Below are 7,888 nucleotides of genomic sequence, written 5' to 3' on the forward strand. Positions count from 1 at the left end.
CTGTACTAACCTATAGGCCTTCAGTGTGTGACAGGTTAGTACAGTGGCGAACCTTTTGGCTTTCAGTGTGTGACAGGTTAGTACAGTGGCAAACCTATAGCCCTTCAATGTGTGACAGGTTAGTACAGTGGCAAACCCATAGGCCTTCAATGAGTGACAGGTTAGTACAGTGGCAAACCTATAGGCCATCAGTGTGTGAAAGTTTAGTACAGTGGCAAACCTATAGGCCTTCAGTGTGTGACAGGTTAGTACAGTGGCAAACCTATAGGTCTTCAGTGTGTGACAGTTTAGTACAGTGGTGAACCTATAGGTCTTCAGTAAATGACAGGTTAGTACAGTGGCAAACCTATAGGTCTTCAGTGAGTGACAGGTTCACCACTGTACTAACCTATAGGCCTTCAGTGTGTGACAGGTTAGTACAGTGGCGAACCTTTTGGCTTTCAGTGTGTGACAGGTTAGTACAGTGGCAAACCTATAGCCCTTCAATGTGTGACAGGGTAGTACAGTGGCAAACGTATAGGTCTTCAGTGTGTGACAGGTTAGTACAGTGGCAAACCTACAGGCCTTCAGTGAGTGACAGGTTAGTACAGTGGCAAACCTATAGGCCTTCAGTGAGTGAGAGGTTAGTACAGTGGCAAACCTATAGGCCTTCAGTGAGTGACAGGTTAGTACAGTGGTGAACCTATAGTCCTTCAGTGAGTGACAGGTTAGTACAGTGGCAAACCCATCGTTCTTCAGTGAGTGACAGGTTAGTACAGTGGCAAACCTACAGGCCTTCAGTGAGTGACAGGTTAGTACAGTGGCAAACCTATAGGCCTTCAGTGTGTGACAGTTTAGTACAGTGGCAAATCTATAGGTCTTCATTGTGTGACAGGTTAGTACAGTGGCAAACATATAGGTCTTCAGTGTGTGACAGGTGAGTACAGCGGTGAACCTATAGGCCTTCAGTGAGTGACAGGTTAGTACAGTGGCAAACATATAGGTCTTCAGTGTGTGACAGGTTAGAACAGTGGCAAACCTATAGGTCTTCAGTGAGTGACAGGTTAGTACAGTGGCAAACCTATAGGTCTTCAGTGTGTGACAGGTTAGTACAATGGCAAACCTATAGGCCTTCAGTGAGTGACAGGTTAGTACAGTGGCAAACCTATAGGCCTTCAGTGAGTGACAGGTTAGTACAGTGGCAAACCTATAGGCCTTCAGTGTGTGACAGGTTAGTACAATGGCAAACCTATAGGCCTTCAGTGAGTGACAGGTTAGTACAGTGGCAAACCTATAGGCCTTCAGTGAGTGACAGGTTAGTACAGTGGCAAACCTATAGGCCTTCAGTGTGTGACAGGTTAGTACTGTGGTGAACCTATAGTTCTTCAGTGTGTGACAGGTTAGTACAGTGGCAAACCCGTAGGCCTTCAGTGAGTGACAGGTTAGTACAGTGGTGAACCTATAGGTCTTCAGTGAGTGACAGGTTAGTACAGTGGCAAACCTATAGGCCTTCAGTGTGTGATAGGTTAGTACAGTGGCAAACCTATAGGTCTTCAGTGTGTGACAGTTTAGTACAGTGGTGAACCTATAGGTCTTCAGTAAATGACATGTTAGTACAGTGGCAAACCTATAGGTCTTCAGTGAGTGACAGGTTCACCACTGTACTAACCTATAGGCCTTCAGTGTGTGACAGGTTAGTACAGTGGCGAACCTTTTGGCTTTCAGTGTGTGACAGGTTAGTACAGTGGCAAACCTATAGCCCTTCAATGTGTGACAGGTTAGTACAGTGGCAAACCCATAGGCCTTCAGTGAGTGACAGGTTAGTACAGTGGCAAACCTATAGGCCATCAGTGTGTGAAAGTTTAGTACAGTGGCAAACCTATAGACCTTCAGTGTGTGACAGGTTAGTACAGTGGCAAACCTATAGGTCTTCAGTGTGTGACAGTTTAGTACAGTGGTGAACCTATAGGTCTTCAGTAAATGACAGGTTAGTACAGTGGCAAACCTATAGGTCTTCAGTGAGTGACAGGTTCACCACTGTACTAACCTATAGGCCTTCAGTGTGTGACAGGTTAGTACAGTGGCGAACCTTTTGGCTTTCAGTGTGTGACAGGTTAGTACAGTGGCAAACCTATAGCCCTTCAATGTGTGACAGGGTAGTACAGTGGCAAACGTATAGGTCTTCAGTGTGTGACAGGTTAGTACAGTGGCAAACCTACAGGCCTTCAGTGAGTGACAGGTTAGTACAGTGGCAAACCTATAGGCCTTCAGTGAGTGAGAGGTTAGTACAGTGGCAAACCTATAGGCCTTCAGTGAGTGACAGGTTAGTACAGTGGTGAACCTATAGTCCTTCAGTGAGTGACAGGTTAGTACAGTGGCAAACCCATCGTTCTTCAGTGAGTGACAGGTTAGTACAGTGGCAAACCTACAGGCCTTCAGTGAGTGACAGGTTAGTAAAGTGGCAAACCTATAGGCCTTCAGTGTGTGACAGTTTAGTACAGTGGCAAATCTATAGGTCTTCATTGTGTGACAGGTTAGTACAGTGGCAAACATATAGGTCTTCAGTGTGTGACAGGTGAGTACAGCGGTGAACCTATAGGCCTTCAGTGAGTGACAGGTTAGTACAGTGGCAAACATATAGGTCTTCAGTGTGTGACAGGTTAGAACAGTGGCAAACCTATAGGTCTTCAGTGAGTGACAGGTTAGTACAGTGGCAAACCTATAGGTCTTCAGTGTGTGACAGGTTAGTACAATGGCAAACCTATAGGCCTTCAGTGAGTGACAGGTTAGTACAGTGGCAAACCTATAGGCCTTCAGTGAGTGACAGGTTAGTACAGTGGCAAACCTATAGGCCTTCAGTGTGTGACAGGTTAGTACAATGGCAAACCTATAGGCCTTCAGTGAGTGACAGGTTAGTACAGTGGCAAACCTATAGGCCTTCAGTGAGTGACAGGTTAGTACAGTGGCAAACCTATAGGCCTTCAGTGTGTGACAGGTTAGTACTGTGGTGAACCTATAGTTCTTCAGTGTGTGACAGGTTAGTACAGTGGCAAACCCGTAGGCCTTCAGTGAGTGACAGGTTAGTACAGTGGTGAACCTATAGGTCTTCAGTGAGTGACAGGTTAGTACAGTGGCAAACCTATAGGTCTTCAGTAAATGACAGGTTAGTACAGTGGCAAACATAAAGGCCTTCAGTGAGTGACAGGTTAGTACAGTGGCAAACCCTTAGGCCTTCAGTGAGTGACAGGTTAGTTCAGTGGCAAACCTATAGGCCTTCAGTGAGTGACAGGTTAGTACAGTGGCAAACCTATAGGCCTTCAGTGAGTGACAAGTTAGTACAGTGGCAAACCTATATGTCTTCAGTGTGTGACAGGTTAGTACAGTGGTGAACCTATAGGACTTCAGTGAGTGACAAGTTAGTACAGTGGCAAACCTATATGTCTTCAGTGTGTGACAGGTTAGTACAGTGGTGAACCTATAGGACTTCAGTGAGTGACAGGTTAGTACAGTGGTGAACCTATATTCAGTGTGTGACAGGTTAGTACAGTGGCAAACCTATAGGCCTTCAGTGTGTGACAGGTTAGTAAAGTGGTGAACCTATAGGCCTTCAGTGAGTGACAGGTTAGTACAGTGGCAAACCTATAGGCCTTCAGTGAGTGACAGGTTAGTACAGTGGCAAACCCATAGGCCTTCAGTGAGTGACAGGTTAGTACAGTGGCAAACCTATAGGCCATCAGTGTGTGAAAGTTTAGTACAGTGGCAAACCTATAGGCCTTCAGTGTGTGACAGGTTAGTACAGTGGCAAACCTATAGGTCTTCAGTGTGTGACAGTTTAGTACAGTGGTGAACCTATAGGTCTTCAGTAAATGACAGGTTAGTACAGTGGCAAACCTATAGGTCTTCAGTGAGTGACAGGTTCACCACTGTACTAACCTATAGGCCTTCAGTGTGTGACAGGTTAGTACAGTGGCGAACCTTTTGGCTTTCAGTGTGTGACAGGTTAGTACAGTGGCAAACCTATAGCCCTTCAATGTGTGACAGGGTAGTACAGTGGCAAACGTATAGGTCTTCAGTGTGTGACAGGTTAGTACAGTGGCAAACCTACAGGCCTTCAGTGAGTGTCAGGTTAGTACAGTGGTGAACCTATAGTCCTTCAGTGAGTGACAGGTTAGTACAGTGGCAAACCCATCGTTCTTCAGTGAGTGACAGGTTAGTACAGTGGCAAACCTACAGGCCTTCAGTGAGTGACAGGTTAGTACAGTGGCAAACCTATAGGCCTTCAGTGTGTGACAGTTTAGTACAGTGGCAAATCTATAGGTCTTCATTGTGTGACAGGTTAGTACAGTGGCAAACATATAGGTCTTCAGTGTGTGACAGGTGAGTACAGCGGTGAACCTATAGGCCTTCAGTGAGTGACAGGTTAGTACAGTGGCAAACATATAGGTCTTCAGTGTGTGACAGGTTAGAACAGTGGCAAACCTATAGGTCTTCAGTGAGTGACAGGTTAGTACAGTGGCAAACCTATAGGTCTTCAGTGTGTGACAGTTTAGTACAGTGGTGAACCTATAGGTCTTCAGTAAATGACAGGTTAGTACAGTGGCAAACCTATAGGTCTTCAGTGAGTGACAGGTTCACCACTGTACTAACCTATAGGCCTTCAGTGTGTGACAGGTTAGTACAGTGGCGAACCTTTTGGCTTTCAGTGTGTGACAGGTTAGTACAATGGCAAACCTATAGGCCTTCAGTGAGTGACAGGTTAGTACAGTGGTGAACCTATAGGCCTTCAGTGAGTGACAAGTTAGTACAGTGGCAAACCTATATGTCTTCAGTGTGTGACAGGTTAGTACAGTGGTGAACCTATAGGACTTCAGTGAGTGACAGGTTAGTACAGTGGTGAACCTATATTCAGTGTGTGACAGGTTAGTACAGTGGCAAACCTATAGGCCTTCAGTGTGTGACAGGTTAGTAAAGTGGTGAACCTATAGGCCTTCAGTGAGTGACAGGTTAGTACAGTGGCAAACCTATAGGCCTTCAGTGAGTGACAGGTTAGTACAGTGGCAAACCCATAGGCCTTCAGTGAGTGACAGGTTAGTACAGTGGCAAACCTATAGGCCATCAGTGTGTGAAAGTTTAGTACAGTGGCAAACCTATAGGCCTTCAGTGTGTGACAGGTTAGTACAGTGGCAAACCTATAGGTCTTCAGTGTGTGACAGTTTAGTACAGTGGTGAACCTATAGGTCTTCAGTAAATGACAGGTTAGTACAGTGGCAAACCTATAGGTCTTCAGTGAGTGACAGGTTCACCACTGTACTAACCTATAGGCCTTCAGTGTGTGACAGGTTAGTACAGTGGCGAACCTTTTGGCTTTCAGTGTGTGACAGGTTAGTACAGTGGCAAACCTATAGCCCTTCAATGTGTGACAGGGTAGTACAGTGGCAAACGTATAGGTCTTCAGTGTGTGACAGGTTAGTACAGTGGCAAACCTACAGGCCTTCAGTGAGTGTCAGGTTAGTACAGTGGTGAACCTATAGTCCTTCAGTGAGTGACAGGTTAGTACAGTGGCAAACCCATCGTTCTTCAGTGAGTGACAGGTTAGTACAGTGGCAAACCTACAGGCCTTCAGTGAGTGACAGGTTAGTACAGTGGCAAACCTATAGGCCTTCAGTGTGTGACAGTTTAGTACAGTGGCAAATCTATAGGTCTTCATTGTGTGACAGGTTAGTACAGTGGCAAACATATAGGTCTTCAGTGTGTGACAGGTGAGTACAGCGGTGAACCTATAGGCCTTCAGTGAGTGACAGGTTAGTACAGTGGCAAACATATAGGTCTTCAGTGTGTGACAGGTTAGAACAGTGGCAAACCTATAGGTCTTCAGTGAGTGACAGGTTAGTACAGTGGCAAACCTATAGGTCTTCAGTGTGTGACAGTTTAGTACAGTGGTGAACCTATAGGTCTTCAGTAAATGACAGGTTAGTACAGTGGCAAACCTATAGGTCTTCAGTGAGTGACAGGTTCACCACTGTACTAACCTATAGGCCTTCAGTGTGTGACAGGTTAGTACAGTGGCGAACCTTTTGGCTTTCAGTGTGTGACAGGTTAGTACAATGGCAAACCTATAGGCCTTCAGTGAGTGACAGGTTAGTACAGTGGTGAACCTATAGGCCTTCAGTGAGTGACAGGTTAGTACAGTGGCAAACCTATAGGCCTTCAGTGTGTGACAGGTTAGTACTGTGGTGAACCTATAGTTCTTCAGTGTGTGACAGGTTAGTACAGTGGCAAACCCGTAGGCCTTCAGTGAGTGACAGGTTAGTACAGTGGTGAACCTATAGGTCTTCAGTGAGTGACAGGTTAGTACAGTGGCAAACCTATAGGTCTTCAGTAAATGACAGGTTAGTACAGTGGCAAACATAAAGGCCTTCAGTGAGTGACAGGTTAGTACAGTGGCAAACCCTTAGGCCTTCAGTGAGTGACAGGTTAGTTCAGTGGCAAACCTATAGGCCTTCAGTGAGTGACAGGTTAGTACAGTGGCAAACCTATAGGCCTTCAGTGAGTGACAAGTTAGTACAGTGGCAAACCTATATGTCTTCAGTGTGTGACAGGTTAGTACAGTGGTGAACCTATAGGCCTTCAGTGTGTGACAGGTCAGTACAGTGGCAAACCTATAGGCCTTCAGTGTGTGACAGGTTAGTACAGTGGCAAACCTACAGGCCTTCAGTGAGTGACAGGTTAGTACAGTGGTGAACGTATAAGCCTTCAGTGAGTGACAGGTTAGTACAGTGGCAAACCTATAGGCCTTCAGTGAGTGACAGGTTAGTACAGTGGCAAACCCATAGGCCTTCAGTGAGTGACAGGTTAGTACAGTGGCAAATCTATAGGTCTTCAGTGTGTGACAGGTTAGTACAGTGGCAAATCTATAAGTCTTCAGTGTGTGACAGGTTAGTACAGTGGCAAACCTATAGGTCTTCAGTGTTTGACAGGTTAGTACAGTGGCAAACGTATAGGCCTTCAGTGTGTGACAGGTTAGTACAGTGGCAAACCTATAGGCCTTCAGTGAGTGACAGGTTAGTACAGTGGCAAATCTATAGGTCTTCAGTGTGTGACAGGTTAGTACAGTGGCAAACCTATAGGCCTTCAGTGTGTGACAGGTTAGTACAGTGGCAAACTATTAGGCCTTCAGTGTGTGACAGGTTAGTACAGTGGTGAACCTATAGGCCTTCAGTGAGTGACAGGTTAGTACAGTGGTGAACCTATAGTCCTTCAGTGAGTGACATGTTAGTACAGTGGCAAACCTATAGGCCTTCAGTGAGTGACAGGTTAGTACAGTGGTGAACCTACAGTCCTTCAGTGAGTGACAGGTTAGTACATTGGCAAACCCATAGGCCTTCAGTGAGTGACAGGTTAGTACAGTGGTGAACCTATAGGTCTTCAGTGTGTGACAGGTTAGTACAGTGGCAAACCTATAGGCCTTCAGTGAGTGACAGGTTAGTACAGTGGCAAATCTATAGGTCTTCAGTGTGTGACAGGTTAGTACAGTGGCAAATCTATAAGTCTTCAGTGTGTGACAGGTTAGTACAGTGGCAAACCTATAGGTCTTCAGTGTTTGACAGGTGAGTACAGCGGTGAACCTATAGGCCTTCAGTGAGTGACAGGTTAGTACAGTGGCAAACATATAGGTCTTCAGTGTGTGACAGGTTAGAACAGTGGCAAACCTATAGGTCTTCAGTGAGTGACAGGTTAGTACAGTGGCAAACCTATAGGTCTTCAGTGTGTGACAGTTTAGTACAGTGGTGAACCTATAGGTCTTCAGTAAATGACAGGTTAGTACAGTGGCAAACCTATAGGTCTTCAGTGAGTGACAGGTTCACCACTGTACTAACCTATAGGCCTTCAGTGTGTGACAGGTTAGTAC

This window comes from Oncorhynchus kisutch, linkage group LG8 (genome assembly GCF_002021735.2).
Source record: "Oncorhynchus kisutch isolate 150728-3 linkage group LG8, Okis_V2, whole genome shotgun sequence".
Lineage (NCBI taxonomy): Eukaryota > Metazoa > Chordata > Actinopteri > Salmoniformes > Salmonidae > Oncorhynchus > Oncorhynchus kisutch.